Source organism: Xenia sp. Carnegie-2017, unplaced genomic scaffold, assembly GCF_021976095.1.
Source record: "Xenia sp. Carnegie-2017 unplaced genomic scaffold, XeniaSp_v1 HiC_scaffold_6, whole genome shotgun sequence".
NCBI lineage: Eukaryota > Metazoa > Cnidaria > Anthozoa > Malacalcyonacea > Xeniidae > Xenia > Xenia sp. Carnegie-2017.
Window position 1 is genome coordinate 8,240,734 of NW_025813526.1, and position 17,467 is coordinate 8,258,200.

General features: G+C 34.6%; 2 long non-coding RNA genes across 3 annotated transcripts; one reads left to right on the top strand and one right to left on the bottom strand.

The window, feature by feature from the left end:
* The first annotated feature begins 2,482 nt into the window (after nucleotides 1-2,482).
* On the top strand, nucleotides 2,483-5,087 carry LOC124457993. Its single transcript, XR_006952936.1, has 3 exons — nucleotides 2,483-2,493; nucleotides 4,373-4,379; nucleotides 4,949-5,087. It is a non-coding gene; the product is annotated as an uncharacterized LOC124457993 (long non-coding RNA).
* Nucleotides 5,088-5,918: 831 nt separating this feature from the next.
* LOC124457992 lies at nucleotides 5,919-6,487 on the bottom strand. 2 transcript variants are annotated; one of them, XR_006952934.1, is made up of 3 exons: nucleotides 6,459-6,487; nucleotides 6,317-6,388; nucleotides 5,919-6,203 (listed from the first exon to the last, which is right to left on the bottom strand). It is a non-coding gene; the product is annotated as an uncharacterized LOC124457992 (long non-coding RNA). The 2 variants fall into 2 exon arrangements; XR_006952933.1 differs by lacking the exon at nucleotides 6,459-6,487 and having other exon boundaries at nucleotides 6,317-6,441.
* Nucleotides 6,488-17,467: the final 10,980 nt, after the last annotated feature.

A 17,467-nucleotide genomic window follows, 5' to 3' on the forward strand; every position in this document is an offset into this window, starting at 1 on the left:
TGAGTTAAAAGTGAATATTTAGTAAAACCTTCGGCCTCATATTCGTAGGTAACTTGCCTTCTTTACGTTTTGCTGGCAGACATATTATTCCCAAGGGAGGTTTAACATTGTTGATATCAGCATAAATACAAGCATAAGCACAAGATTATCAAAGAGCACTTCTCTTTATGAACATACCTTGTAATCTTATCTTTTCAGCTTTTTGGTTATAGCCTGACTTTTTTTAGATAACAGCTCTCTCTTAATCCATGTTGTTCGTCACTGTTTCATGTATAGGCCAACATTGAACCGCTTACATTGTGATGCTTTTGGCCGCCGCATTTTAGCACTTGTATTGGCAAAATTAAAAAAAACATAAGATTTTTTACAGACAAATATACTTCAATATTGCGGTGGCAATATACACAAATCATAAGAATTAAAATAAAAATAAAATAAAGATCAAAATAAAGATATTAGTACATACACAAAATACATCACATACATACAAAATAAAATGCACACACAAAATACATTTTACACACACCACATAAAAATACACACACAAAATATCATCGCGGGCATTTACAGTGTCGACTTACTTGGAATTGCTCGGAATTGATCTCGAATGTTTTTTTAAAGTTCCAATGGTTCCAACTTCCAGAGTACATAACAAATTTCACTTATTTCACTCTGATCAATTATATTCAAAGTTGCTTACGATATTGTTCTCCGTATTCTTGTTAAAATTTAGGCTAATGTGTTGTCCTGGTTCGGTGGTTCCGTCTCAGTCTCCGAATCAAACACGCACTGCGATCATTGTTTAGCAGAGCAAAAGCATAACCTGTTATCAGCGTGTTTATCATTAGACGCTTGATAACAGGTTATTTCAAGCGTGGTTATCCGTATGGGCAATCTTCAGACTTTTGAAAACCTCCGATATTTGATGCTTATACGAAAAGGCATTTGTGACAAAAAGAAACTTCGTCAAGCAATTCTGCACTACAGTTGGCACTAAACATAAATATGCCAGGAGCGTGCGGCGCAATTAACGGTAGTTACTATTCACTATGTGAGCATTCTCGCCCGTGATTGGTCAACCACCTGCAGATATTTCTCGATATTTGTAGGTCATGACGTCAAAACCTACAGATAATAGTTTCTACAAATATGGAACGAGTAAAAGCCGGTTTTGAAAACAAATCAAACAACAGCGATGTTTGGCACAGTTCCTAAAAACGATGTGAAAGCTTTTAAAGGAAAAGGCTGCGGAAAACTTTAAAAAAGCGGCGAAGCTGGCACTGAACACATTTAATTTACAATATATTTAAGCGACACGAACTGAATAAACCGTCTGACAAAACGAATTAGCGAAGGCTTAAAAAATGTTTTATATTGATATGTTTTGATAATACCTCAGTGAATAATAAAACAATTGTTGAATTTGTTGTTCGCATGATATCAAGAATTATTCAGACCTTGGTAAATGTTATCTGCCTTAGCTGTGCTTCGACGGATATTAATGTCATCGGTCTGAATAATTCTTGATGTCATGCTCAACCTCATCCAATAATTACTCATTGTTTCTCTTAATGATTTTTCGCTTGAGTATCGAAAAGCTTGCTTTCCATTCCTTTCCAAATGTCATTTAAAATATTTGCAGTTATAACTGTTAAATACGACCACAAGTACTAGTCGACCACATTTTAAAATCACAATTACACATATCACCATAACAGCGTAAAAGCACTATTGACATTGCGCATTTAATAAAACGACACTTTTTAAAATAGACATGTTTCGACATCTCATGATGCCATCTTCAGTATGAGTGGAGTAATAGGTGATACAAGGTTATATAAAAGTAATGTGATACATAAATTACAACAATAATAACGAAATAAGATAAAGTAATGGGGAGCGTCCGAGCGTATAATAAACTAAACATTGTATTGAATCTAAATACTTAAGCATTGAGGTCAGGGTTAGTTTTGTTGATGTGGAGTGCTTTTTTCATTTTAAAGGAAAATGAGGTGTCGGCAGTGTCGATAATTTTGAAGCGAGAGGGTGAATACTTAGTTTTACATGAGTGAGATTTAAGGTGTTGGTAGATATGAGAGTTTTTGTCTGTTGTGGTATGTTCCCTGATTCTGGTGGATAAATGGCGCAAAGTTTCGAAAATGTGTCGAGAATTATATCCCTCGAAATTGAATTCATATACCACCATTAATTGAATTGAATCAGGGATTGGGTCTTTGAATGGGAAAAGGTTTTTGATTTTGAATGATGTAAAAGGTAGTCGAATGTCAGTTTCTGTACAGAAGCTTTTCATAATGTTTGTAAGTCTGCAATGTGTGTGTCGTGAGTAAGGTCAGATGTATGGTAGTTTGAAGTATAGAGTTGTTATTTTGGAATTTTCATTTGTGTTGGTCGTGTCAGGAGTTTCGGTGTCCAGTTTGAGGTTCTTGCTTTGTTTGTTGTCGAGATATCGTTTTATGATTCTATCAACAAAGTGTAGTCGGAAGAGTTTCGTAAAAGAGTGGATTCACATCCACTCGAAATTGTAATTTATGTATCATATTACTTTTATATAAACCCTGTATCACCTATTATTTTACTCATACTGAAGATGGCATCATGAGATGCAGAAACATGTCTATTTTCAAAAAAGTTGTCGTTTATATTAAATGTGTATTGGCAATAGTGCTTTTACGAAATTTTGGAGACAAAATGACGCGTGACTATGGTCATGGAAAGAAATGATTACTTCGACAAAATGGTCACCCTTGTTAATAACAGACAAACGTACGAACAACTCAAACGAGACCCAACACCATCACAAATACGCAAACTTAATAGCAAGATCTTCTCCATGAGAAAATGTAACATTATATCTGAACGTATTTACTATCGACTTAGTTATTCAGTAACACGACCACTCAGACTGTACGGACTACCGAAATTTCACAAACTACAAATACCCATGCGACCAATTGTATCATTTTGTGGTTCACCTACTTACGAACTCTCAAAGTACTTTACTGACAAACTGCAACCACTTACAAGCAAATCAAAACACAAGCTACAAACCACTGAAACTTTCATTTAAAAAATGAGCACTATACAAATACTGGACAACTATCTACTAGTATCGTTTGATTTAAAATCGTTGTTCACCCCTTTTTTACTTAATCTGGAATATACTTGTACAAAAACCTTCATTACAAATACCACGGACGTATTGCCATTGCCGACAGAAGACATTATGGAGTCACTGGAGCTCTGCCTCACCTCGATTTACTTCCAGTTCAAAGGTACACGCTACAAACAATTACATGGAAAAGCAATTGGCTCACCCGTTTCTGTTATAGTTGTTGTAATTGTAATGCAATCTATAGAGGAACAGGCGCTCACGACTTACAAACATGCACTACCTGTTTGGTTCCGCAACGTGACACAATCACAGCACTACATGCAGACAAGATAGATGGCTTTCTCTCTACATCAACAAACAGAACAGCCACATAAAATTTACCAAAGATGTCGAAGAAAACGGAACTCTTCCTTTTCTCCATTGATTGGTGAAATAGGACAATCAAAAACTGCGAATAACAGTTTATCGCAAACCAACACATACTGACCTACCACTAAACCAGTCATCTTACAAACCTACATCATACAAAATAACCACAATCAGAACATTACCAAGACGTGCCCAAATCATTTGTGATTCAACGAACGCTTTAGACAACGAAAACAACCATCTCAAACGTGTTTTTGACAAACACAACTATAACTCTGACTTCTTCAAACAAAACACTTACGAAGCCAACGATCCAACCGAATAACTCAGCGACTACAGCAATCATACCTTACATCAAAGGTACGTCTGGGACAATCTCGCGTATTTTAATACAATACAACATACGTGTCGCACATAAATCAATCACAACGTTACGACAAGGTGCAGTTTACAAAATAAACTGCTCTGACTGCTACGCCTCCTATATCGGGGAAACTGACAGGAACTTAAACACAACACTTACTGAACACAAACAAGCTACAAAAAAAGAAGACAAAACTAATCACCTTACCGAACATCACTGACTCACAAAGCACAACATTGACTGGGACTCGGCAAAATGCATCATATACAGCACTGACTAAAGACAAGGGCTTACATTAGAAAGTTTTTATACCAACTTAGAAGAAACACCCCAGAACATATCACAGCAATACACCACTTTGGCGGTTTTCATATATGTGAAAACACGTGTTTGCTAAAGAGAAAAACTTGGACAAACATGGCGGAGTAATTTTATAACAATGGTTACGACGAAGAGATGCGCTTGGTGTACGAAAGACAGTTATTTTGCAGTCTTCATTTTGTGAGAAAAATGGTCCTACTGTAGATAACCCAGACCCTATTTCAGCGATACAAAGTATTGAGAATGTAAGTGTTGACTGCTTTTTGTCATAAATGTGTGACTTATACGAAAGCTTGCTGAACATTTTATAAGCTTATACATTCATTTTAAATTCATATAGAGAAGAAAACTAACGGAAAACAAAAAAACCAATGACGAGGGTATATAATCCGCCACCAAAACGAGCGTCAATCTCAAAAAGATGCAGCAGAGGCCCTTCTTTGCTTGAGCAAAAGGGAACACGCTAAACGAGACGCAGCTGATGGCCTCCTATCCTTATGTGAAAATAGTACAACATCCCGTGATATCCAAAATGACCAAGACGAACTTCTTCTTGTTTTAAAGAAAAAGATGCTGCTGTTCAAACCAACCTAACTAATGAACATCTTAAAACTTATGCGACTGATTCATTGGTTAACACCAGCAGTATACAGAAATGCATGTTTTAGAAAATGTGGTTAATGATTCAGCCCATTATACAGGTATAAAATTTCATTTTTACTATGCTAATTATAACGGGATATAATTGCTTATGTTGGAAGCTAGTGGAAATAATAAAGGACTTTGTGAGCTACTCTGATTTAATTTATCTGTAGGCCTATCCGGTGAAATGTTGAAAATACTTTTGAGTTTGTGAAAGCAAAGGCTTCCAGGCTTATCAAATGGAAAGGGAAGAAAACAGCGAATATAAACAAGAAAAAAAGAGCAGTGCTAGGGTACAGTAATATATAATCATACATATTGCTCAAGTAAATACTTAAGTAATTAGTTGTGTAATGCAGTTAATAGCTACCTATGTGTAATGAATGATAAGCACTTAATCATTTTATAGATCCACAAAACTTCTACATGGCTAAACTTTCAGTTTATGAGCAATTTATATTCACATTGGTCAGGATCAAAAGATTCCCTACTCTCAAGATGTTATGTGATTTATTTGGATTGTCAGAAACTGTTGGTAGCAGCATATTCTTGACATGGGTGATTTCTTGAGAAGGCATTAAAGTTATTTATTCCATTTACAACTTTGAAAGACATGGAAGGAATAACCCGGCCTAAAGTTTACGAATCTAATCCATGTCTTCGAGCAATAATTGATTGCACAGAATTCTATATACAAAACCTTCTCTTCCTTCAAGTCAACGTCGGACACATAGTAACTAAAAGGCAGAAACACATTCAAACTATTTATTTCCATGTCACCGCTTCTACATATCAACTATATCTCTACATTGTTCAGTAGTTGCATAAGCGACAAGGAAATCATCAAGAGATGTGAATTGTTTGGAAGAGTTAGCTGCAGGGGATGAAGTCATGGCTGACAATGGATTTAATATCCAGGATTTACTTGCCCTTCAACATGTCCGTTTATTTTCACCTCCAATTATGCATTAAGGTAATGTTTGCACTGGTGAAACAACAATGACAAGGAGAGTGGCTACAAAGAGGATTCACATTGAAAGAATTATTCAACGAATGAAGTCATTTAGTATATTACAACGTGTAATCCCATTAACAATGAAACCATATATTGATTCTGTTGTGTCTATCTGTGCAGCATTGGTTAATTTGCAACCACAGATTATTGCATCAACTTAAAACATTGTATGTAGAACTTTTAAAAATATACAATGAAATATTCATTTGTGTAAGAGATAAATTTAGATCAATGTAGAGTAAACAATCTGTGCAAAGTTCTGTGCCATTTATTTCTTTCCATTGTGGCATTCTTGTTACTGAACCATTTATGTTCCATGACAATGAAATCATTGGGACATTTCTCATATTTTCAATATCCTAAAAATGTTGTGAGATTGAAAAGTAAGCACTCTTCCCTATGTTATTGCATTGAGTACATCTTTCCTATTATTAGGCTCTAACTTGAAGAAACATGTAGTTTCCATAATTACCTTCAAAAAGTAATTAATAAAAAGTGATACAAAAACAGCACAGAGGTTTGAAGAGATTTCCTGCTGTGGGACCTACCAAATAATGCATATAGCAAGATTTATTTGCACAATATGTTTTATTGGTGGCATGATAAGATATCACTTTTAACATATGAATTGAACGATGCTTTCTTTTGATACTGTACTTTTGAAAGGTGTAGTCCAAATATCTTCAGAATGAAAAAGTAAAAATTGTAATCCAACAGTAACATAGCAATGAGAGTAGACATAGTGCAATGGAAAAACAATTACTGTGAAATATATTCAAATGTAGATTTCTTCTCTTTTTATCCCAAGTTAAAGAGTCCAGAACAAGGATATGCCTAAATATGAAATTGGTTAATATTGTAACCTTACATCTTTAAAGGAACAGATGCAATATAACAAATTTTGCTTTTCCTACCATGGTGAAATGATGGCCAAAACCAGTGTAGGCTAAAATAATGGAATAAAATTTTGTTACAATTTTTTCAAAACATTCTGCATTTGTTGTCTAAATCATTTTTACCTTCTGTTGATTGGCACAAACACATAATGTTTTTCAAGTAACTTTGCACTGACAAATTGTTCTGCAGCTTGGATTATTTCTAGTCTACAAACATTAAATACATTGTATCAAAGTAGAATATTTGAAAGATAAGTGCAATATCATTGTCAGTTACTGAAACCTGCTTGATGTTCTTACTTTCAGTTCTTGATCTCCCACAAGAACAGAATAGAATAAAGTGTGTACTATTGGGTATTCACCAGGGGCGGATCTAGGATTTTTCAAACATCAGTCATAATACGTCGGAAGTGCTCCATACCTAGGGGGTGGGGTGGGTCTGAGGCATTCTCCACTGAGAAATTTCGTATTTCAGAGCAGTGAAAATGCCATTTTTAGCGTTTTTTAGAGCAATACAAAAAGTATTTTGTGGGCATCTTTTATCGTAAAAACAACACATTTTGCTTACTTTTTTTTTTCAAAAAATAAATGAAGTGAACAATACTTGAATGTTTTGCCAAATATTTAGGCTCATTATCATGCCAAATATATGGCTCATTACCATGTCTAGGAACGTAAAATTTATTTTACAATAATGCTATTCAAAAACAGATATACTCTTTAAAAATTTCTACCAAGTTGTCAGGCATAGACCCCCCTAGAGACCCCCATTCAAACCTCTATGTAATGAGATAAGTTAGAAATTTGGTACTACAAGTTCATATATATAGAAAAGCTCAGACTTCAAACCATGCAAGTTTATTGTAACCCATCTCCACATCAGTGCCAAATTCACTTTTGAGAAAAACTCAAAATTTTTTTCTGCCAAAGATTAAGCAAAATTATCAGAGTGAAAATTTCCAGTTAAGGACAGCTTAATGCCATAAATGTTTATTAGGCATTTCACTAGACTAATATCCTCTGTAAGTATATGCAAGGTGTGCTATATAGCAATCACTAGTAGCATTGTATTTGCAAATACAAACAGAATGTAACCAACATGTCTTTAATTATATAATTACATGAATGTTAAAATTGTCATGGTCATGCTTACTGGTTATGATAAATATCTTTTCATATGATCAAAGCTCGTTTAAATGTAAATCTGAAATAATTTAGTTTAGAAATTATAATGATCATCAGAAAAATTACCTAGTGATCATGAAAACAACTTTGCTGTTTTGCCAAATTTCAAGGTTTATCTGCATACATAGGAAGACATTTTTACTTTATAGAAAATGCTTTTCATACATCAATAGCCTTTTGGAATTTATGGCAAACAATCTGGTATGAGCCGTAGATTAACACACCTTTACATCTCTACATGAGGTGTTCAGTTAGAAAAGGGACAATATGTGACATGGGACAACATTTTATGTATGTGAAATATTCAGGTTTAATACCATTGCAGTCAAATTGTCAAAATAAAAAGCTTCATGGATCAGAAGACTCAAAATCACAGGTTATAGTAAGCAGCTTCTCATGTAATCAATGTTAGTTTTCTCAAATCTTAAACAATATGTAGTATAACTGTCCAATGATTGAATGATCAATGATCATAAACTGAAAAGCCCCAAACATTTGTTTATGAAAAAGTAAATAATAGTATGGGGCCTTATGGCTACAGATTTTTTGTCCATTGAAATATATTTGCAAGAATGTAGGATTTCGCTGCCATATATAAATTGCCACGATTCACCAAGCAATAAAGAAATCATAGCTAAAAGTCCTTCGGCAACAACAATTTTAGAAGCATCAATCTGCTTACCATACGCCATATTGACATAAATCGCATCACACACTCGCATAAATTGACTTTGCTATATTACATTCATGCATACACTTTACTTGTCTTTTACGATTTTGGATGTAAATTTCTGCTGATAAAACTCAAAACAATGTTGGCTTTCTTTTGAACATCAATGACTGAAATGTCGCTCGCGAGATCGTCTTTGCCAAGCATTTACAATTTATCCATAAATTTTTCACCTTCTTGAAAAAATTCACTGTTTGGACTGCAGCATTCATGTCAATACATGAATTTGTATGAATTTGTAAAAGATTTCCATAAATTCCATCTGATTGTAGTTTAGTTTCTATCACACTTATAAAAATTACTATGAAACGATCAAACATTCAATTCAGACAGTGAGCTTGACAATGTTAGTTCAGTTGGCTGTCAGTCGAAATCCATCAAACCAATCATAATAAAACAAAATTTAAATGAACCAAATGTAAGATAGCAATCGGACACCATTATACGTCAGGCCAACCCTATTATCAGTCGAGACCATTCCAGACTGTCCACTGATCTGGCCATTAACCAATAAAATAAGCGTATTTGGCGTTGATAGACTCCTTTATCCGTCGAACCAGTCAAGCCACCCCGCTTATCAGTTGGTTATTCCAGGTCACCAACTGATCTGGTTACCAACGAGATATTCATTGGGTTAGTGATAGTTCTCAATAATAAATAAAGCTGGATTTTTATCACGAAGTAAATACGATAATAAAGTAAGAATAATTAATGAATTTTTATTTAATATGAATAGGTAATTTTTGAATTTCAAACATCAGTCGTGCGTCGGATTTGACATACTCTAGATCCGCCCCTGGTATTCACAGCAGTGATCACTAGAAATGAAGTTATACAGTTCACTAGCATTAGTAAATTTACTTTGGTAGTGTAATCAACCTATTTGCTTTTTTAAATCAATCAATATTGCAAAGAAAGAATATACCTCATTAATATAGACAAGATTTTGTCTGTAATAAGTCCCTTTGGTTGTAGACTGTCTATGTCTTCTTGTTGCACATCAAAGCCAAATAAGACAACAGACTTCATCGGCGGATCACTGTTTTCTGTCTCTAAGATGCTTACCGTATCATCTAAGCAAATTAAGAAAAAAATTGAGGAGCATAACAAAACATCCTGGCTCTTAATAAACCACTTGATACTTGATATGTGATACCTGTTTTGCATAAAAAAGCAGCCTCTTTTTCATCTTTGTTCACCGGATTTTGTTTATGACCATACTTTGTCTATGTGGAGCCTATCATAAGCAACATTACTACAAGTTAGCTTCAAGTAAATTTGCTAAGGTAACACTCAAATTAAATGCTTACCATGTGTACATTCAGAAGATATCTTGTTCAAAATGCAGAATTTTTTGAACATGTGTGGCACAACCTTGGTAAGCCAAAATTGTTTAAGCTTCAAAGAAATCTTTTGAAAGAACACTGGAGCATATGTCACTTGGTGGCAGAAAATTCCTCTCGTTGTCCAGACTACCAAATCACACTTTTCAGTGCAGTAACATGCACGAGCACTTGAATTTGGTAAAAGTAAATGGACTTTTCTTGAAGAAAATATTTGCCGTTTTCCAGTCTACCACCAATCTCAGGCTGCAGGAATGCCTCTTTGGGATCACGATATTTGTGGGTCCATGGACATTTATATTCCACTACAATACTATCGCATTTAGGCATACACTTACAACTTGTAATGTTGTCAGGACTAGCACAAATAAAAGGTGTATCTTTTGAAATCACGAAGCCTTTTTAAATTAAACTAAATTGTTTATGTTTATTTGCTTGAACACTATAGTAAGCTTTCCTAGACTTTGTTCATGTTTTAGTCCCCAATCGAGTGGATTTTTAGGATCATTTGAAACATTAATCATAAATGGATCCGGCAGCTCAACGTCATGGAAGGTCAAACGACAACTTAAATTTACTTGCTGCTGGCTTTACTGACTTTCGGCATTAATGGAATGTTCATTTTTTCCCCTGCACATGCAATGGCTACTAGTCCCGGCTTCAGATAACTACTTACGGTTATACCTCTAATCTGCAGGTAACTTTTTAATTCTGGCAGTTTCATAGCTTTGAATTTCTCTTCACGTAACCTTTCTTCCATTTGAGAGCTTATATTTTGAAATAAAGAAATGTTAAAATTTACTTTTCAAGAGAGCAAAACATATTTCTATTTCATATAGCAAATTAGTCATGGTTATGACTTCCGCCATGTTTGTCCGAGTTTTTCACTTAGAGAGCACGTGTTTTATTCAAATAAAACCGCCGAAGTGGTGTATTACCGGCACCTTACAAACGACTTATTCACAATACAAACAAACTATCAAATAAAGTTATTACACTTAACACTAATTCACAATGATAATACACAATTGACACCCACGCATTTCCTGTACACACAATACAATGAAGTAAGAACCAGATAACAAATACGGCTAACCTAAAGTTTACTCCTCATTTGACTATGAAGATGACTACCGCTCAGGTTGTCGAAGCGTCAGTGAACAACAATAAATATAGTCCTTCTCAGGACTATACCAACCTGGACGATCTACGTCTACAAACGTGCTATTATATTAATTCTTAATTATTATAATTAATGTATTATTACGATTATTGCAATTATTTTAAGTAGTTTAGGTCAGTCTAACATAATAAGGTGTTATGCAAATATAGTCAAGATACTTCAATTTTATCACATAGCACTATATATATTGTTTTTTACCCATGTAAAATTCCTATTCACTTTGCTCTGAAAATCGCATAAAATATGCTGAAACATGTTTGCATTTAAAAAAAATTGTCGCGTACTTTAAATGTCTTATGACAATTGTGCTGCAATGAAATCATTAAAAGTTTAATTTCATTAAACATTTGCCGAAACAGAATAAAAAACATAATGGATGAATCACACCAAGCTGTCGCTTTAGTAGCACGTCTAACACTACAACTTTCCATGGTTACTAAGCTAGTTGCGTAGTTATGCCAGGTAGTCACTTTACAAATTCCACATGTTAAACTTTTGATTTATCGGTTTAAGTTCCTAAACGTGTATAATACTACATGTCGCAAGCCTTATCGGAATTTACCAATTTTACTGTGCAAAGGGTAAAAGAAATTAACAGACTGAAGCATTATTGTACTTTATGTGACTTATCGAAAATAAACAATTGCAAACACAAACCATAAAGTAGGTGCATGGAGTAACATGGCCAACCGCCAACTTGTAATAGGCAATGATAACTTTGATGTATTTTAATTGGCAATGTTCTCTTTTGTTCACAAAGTAGTTTTTACGGAGTATATATTTATGTTTTAGAAGCAATCATAAAGGAAAAAAAATAAGTTTGATGGATGTTTATGTCCGTATAACAAACATAAAATGTTCACCATATGCCATTCTACAGTCGCAAAAGTCGCTCTAGCGTGTGTTTCTTTAAATTTGTTCAGTTCGTTGTTCACGTTTTTCGTCTGCCTGCTTCTTTTGTTTGGTTACGCTTTCTTTACCGTTGCTCCGGCCCGAATATTCATTTGCAACTCTCCAAGTTGGATTGTTTTTGCAAGGTTTGGGTTCAGAAAACCACAATTCTTCATTTCTCCATGCCATATAATTTACGTTTGGTTTAAATTTACAAATGTATGCACCCTTGGGAATTGCATATTGTTTAAGTTTAACTTCTTTTTCATATATACTCGAATACAGCCTCATTTTATCAGAGTAAGTCTGATGAAGACCAAGAACTGAATGACAAATTTCGCTCCTCATTTTTACGTCCTTATCTGACTTGAAATTTAAAGATGAAGACCGTCGATGAATTAGTCTGCTATTATCTGAAAACGTTGTCAGGTTTGAAATATCTTTTAACCAATAGCCGATGGACTGACTTTCCCAAACCAGACATTTTAAAGTATTCTTCCGTCTTAAAACGATTCAACAATATCGGAAGACATAAGAAGAAATGACTCGTCCAGCATTTTTATCTAAAAATTTAAAAAACATGGTAAGCAACCATAATTAGTCATGTATATATACAACCAAGTCTGCAAATGTGCAATTATATAAACAATGGACAATAAAACTTTTATAGCTAGCTATAATCAAGAATGTTTTTATTTGAATTTAAATACATAATTGTATTGCTATTTTTATTGTTAGTTAACAATACTTGTACGTCATTTTTGTCCATTTTGCTCAATATCAGAGCTCATCAGCATGCCTAGGAAATTTGCAGAAAAATATGCTTTGAGGGCTTCTGACATAAATGGCATGGTTCATTACAAACTTAGCCTAAACAAATTCTTTACGCTTCGTCAGCTTTTATATGGAATTTCATTTTATAATGGTCTAGTCATACCTTTATGCTGATTAATATGCAAACGATTTTATGTTAACTTATCAAATGAAGTTGTCAACAAAACAAAAGCAAAAAAAAAGGTTTGTAGATGTCGATCGTACAGGTAAGTAAAGTCCTGAGAGCGATTGTTTGTGTTTATATTGACTACAGTCAAGAGTTTAAAAAAAGGCATCAAAAACTCCGTACTATAAAGCGATTCTAAAAGGCAAAAGAAATTCTTCTTTTGCCTTTTATAAAAAAGATCAATAATCTTTTCTATAACTGGATTAATGTACAGATGAATATATTATAAAGCAAGACCATTTAACCTGTCAGCAGTCATAGTACTTCTTGTATAGTTCTTTAATATTCGCAAAGCATAGAAAGACCTCTCACACTCACAACAGGTAACTGGAATAGTACCTAAAATCTTTAACAATACTTTTATGTTCTCAAAACCTGGGAAATTTACTTGTGAGGTATACCATATGGATGAGCCTTTGTTGTCATGGTTGTCTCAGGAGGACCAGAAGGTGTAAATCATAACTTTGTTTGTATACTGGGCTTTTTAGCTTGTGACGAGTGACTACTTCCCTTTCTTTTAGTTCCCTTTCCATAAGTATCAAAGGCACATAATGATTGTGTTTGAATGCAGTTGCTTGAGAAGCTAAACCTTCAAAGAAAAACAAAACTCGCAAGTAATTACTAGTAGAAGCACAAGCCCTAGATAGAATTCAAGGTTAAATTCTTTGGTTAAATAATAAATTCTCCTTATAAGCACTAGAGTGTATGTCAGGATAATAAGGAAAAATAGCTACAGGATGTAACTGAAGAGAGTGCCAACAAAAAAACAAACCTAGTCAATGCCATATCTTATGCATTTAACACAGCTTCTGCCCTGACAAATTCAGCAACAGAACAAACACTTCCAGCATTATCAATAGCATTAAAAGAGACTGATATGGCCACCATGCTTGAGATAGAATCAAAGTGTTTGTTATTCTGACTAGCAAAAAGAATTGAAAAACATGGATGTTTTGTGTAAAAATCAGCATATAAAAATATTTCTATAGAGGTCATCAGCCTCAAAGTAGTCAACACAGAGTTGTCACCAACAAACAGAATTGACAATGAACTATAAAGGTAGTTGCCATTTGTAGCAGATCTGAAATAATGCTATGTAAATTTCAAATATCATGCTTCAGTTCATGATTGTATATCTTATCATAAGTATACTATTGAACACATAAAGAAATAAGTCAATAGAAATGTTTTAAATATGATCAAAATTTGAAAATTTTTTTTGTTTTGAATCACATAAATAAACCACAAATGACAAATCGATCGGGCATCACATCAAGTCAATTTATATTTGCTTATATATTCTTGTGTAAGCATGCATGCATAACATGTCATAAGTTTCATAACCTTAAGGCAGCCAAATTTGCGTTCTTTGTCTTGGCAATCTGCACTATGTAAAATTCGGCATTGATATTTCGGAAAATATCAACACTGAGACGATCCAAAAAACTATTGTTGGTAACAAGGCTTTTGACTATCAGGCAATCAAAAATCTCTATGTAGGGTTGAGCCCTAAAAGTCTGATCTTTCCTCGTAAAAGCATCTTCGACTCAATCAGTGAAAGACGCCATGCTTCTTATTAATATTGTTGGTCTTGAAGCTCAAGATTAAACCTCGGCTATCAACAATCTCAATCTGTGCTGAACTTCGCTCAACACCGCTTGAACATTTTAGCAAAAAAACGGCGGCTCGTTGGTGAGCACAATGGGAATAAACCAATCAAGAGACAGATTTTAGTCTCCAAATTCAGCACAATTTTAGGCGTGCTGACTCTGTGCGGATTAGCTATAGGTATTTCTCCCGCATTTTGTCTGGCCATTTGTAATCATCATCATAATGATCAACATTTGCTGTCTGTAATGCCGTAGACAGTACTGCCAGCGACGTGCTCAAACAAAGTGATCTCATCTTTCCATCTCTGAGAAGTTATCTCATCCAACCATCTTTGAGAGGTTGACAGCATTGCCAAAAATTAAAGGTAACACATGGCGATTCATGGCCGTAGTAAGTTAGATACTTAATCTCTCAAGAGCATCTTGTGAGTTATGTGTTGGCTGGACTTGTTCCTTAAACTGCTGGAGAACAGTGCGGTTAGACCAGGTGCTGTCTTTTCTGGAAGATTAGTTGGTCCCAGGGTTCCTCTGCCATGGCTCGCCATTGTGCTACCTTCATCCTCCATCCATATTGTTCCGTTTTGTTAATTTGCTGTCCCAAACTATCCTTGTCTGGTTCCGTGCGGAGCTTAGTTGATGGACTGCATAACATTTAGCAGTAACCGAATACTTCTGCATCTGAGGTCACCACCAGTCGTCTCGACACTGTCTTGCCACTGGATCCATGTGATTTCAGAAAAGCGTGAGTATGAAGTCTGCCAGCTTTTCCTCACTATAATAAATTCTTGCATACGTCTTGACAACATTCTCTTTCCACTTAACCTAGAAGTTAAGCCTTAAGCCCTGTGGTAATACTGGAAGTTGTAGTTGCAGACCTGGACACTGGCGGTCCAAGTCTAATAATCGCTTTCGTCTTGACTAAAGCAGCAGTGAACTCGGTGTCTACCTGGGTGTCTTGGCAGCCTTCTTTAGGAATGCACTGCTCACCTCACATGAGGAAGGACAAGAAGAAATGTCCTAAAAAAAGCACGCTTTAACCTTCATCCAATCCCACACCTGCGGTCGAAACAAAGGAAAGAAAAAATTTAAGTTGACACTGTTCACGTAGGGCACATGGAATAATGGTACACTACTTGACAACCCTTCATCAGACAGACCCTAATAATAGGGAAAGATTTACTCAATGCAATAACATAGGGAAGAGTGCTTACCTTTTCAATCTCACAACATTTTTTAGGATATTGAAAAATATGAGAAATGTCCCAATGATTTCATTGTCATGGAACATAAATGGTTCAGTAACAAGAATGCCACAATGGAAAGAAATAAATGGCACAGAACTTTGCACAGATTGTTTACTCTATATTGATCTAAATTTATCTCTTACACAAATGAATATTTCATTGTATATTTTTTAAAAGTTCTACATACAATGTTTTTAAGTTGATGCAATAATCTGTGGTTGCAAATTAACCAATGCTGCACAGATAGACACAACAGAATCAATATATGGTTTCATTGTTAATGGGATTACACGTTGTAATATACTAAATGACTTCATTCGTTGAATAATTCTTTCAATGTGAATCCTCTTTGTAGCCACTCTCCTTGTCATTGTTGTTTCACCAGTGCAAACATTACCTTAATGCATAATTGGAGGTGAAAATAAACGGACATGTTGCAGGGCAAGTAAATCCTGGATATTAAATCCATTGTCAGCCATGACTTCATCCCCTGCAGCTAACTCTTCCAAACAATTCGCGTCTCTTGATGATTTCCTTGTCGCTTATGCAACTACTGAACAATGTAGAGATATAGTTGATATGTAGAAGCGGTGACATGGAAATAAATAGTTTGAATGTGTTTCTGCCTTTTTAGTTACTATGTGTCCGACGTTGACTTGAAGGAAGAGAAGGTTTTTGTATATAGAATTCTGTGCAATCAATTATTGCTCGAAGACATGGATTAGATTCGTAAACTTTAGGCCGGGTTATTCCTTCCATGTCTTTCAAAGTTGTAAATGGAATAAATAACTTTAATGCCTTCTCAAGAAATTTCACCCATGTCAAGAATATGCTGCTACCAACAGTTTCTGACACTCAAAATAAATCACATAACATCTTGAGAGTAGGGAATCTTTTGATCCTGACCAATGTGAATATAAATTGCTCATAAACTGAAAGTTTAGCCCATGTAGAAGTTTTGTGGATCTATAAAAATGATTAAGTGCTTATCATTCATTACACATAGGTAGCTATTAACTGCATTACACAACTAATTACTTGAGTATTTACTTGAGCAATATGTATGATTATATATTACTGCACCCTAGCACTGCTCTTTTTTTCTTGTTTATATTTCGCTGTTTTCTTCCCTTTCCATTTGATAAGCCTGGAAGCCTTTGCTTTCACAAACTCAAAAAGTATTTTCAACATTTCACCGGATAGGCCTACAGATAAATTAAATCAGAGTAGCTCACAAAATCCTTTATTATTTCCACTAGCTTCCAACATAAGCAATTATATCCCGTTATAATAATCATAGTAAAAAATGAAATTTTATACGTGTATAATGGGCTGAATCATTAACCACATTTTCTAAAACATTCTGAAGATATTTGGACTGCACCTTTCAAAGTACAGTATCAAAGAAAGCATCGTTCAATTCATATGTTAAAAGTGAGATCTTATCATGCCACCAATAAAACATATTGTGCAAATAAATCTTGCTATATGCATTTCTGTATACTGTCTGTATACATGCATTTCTGTATACTGCTGGTGTT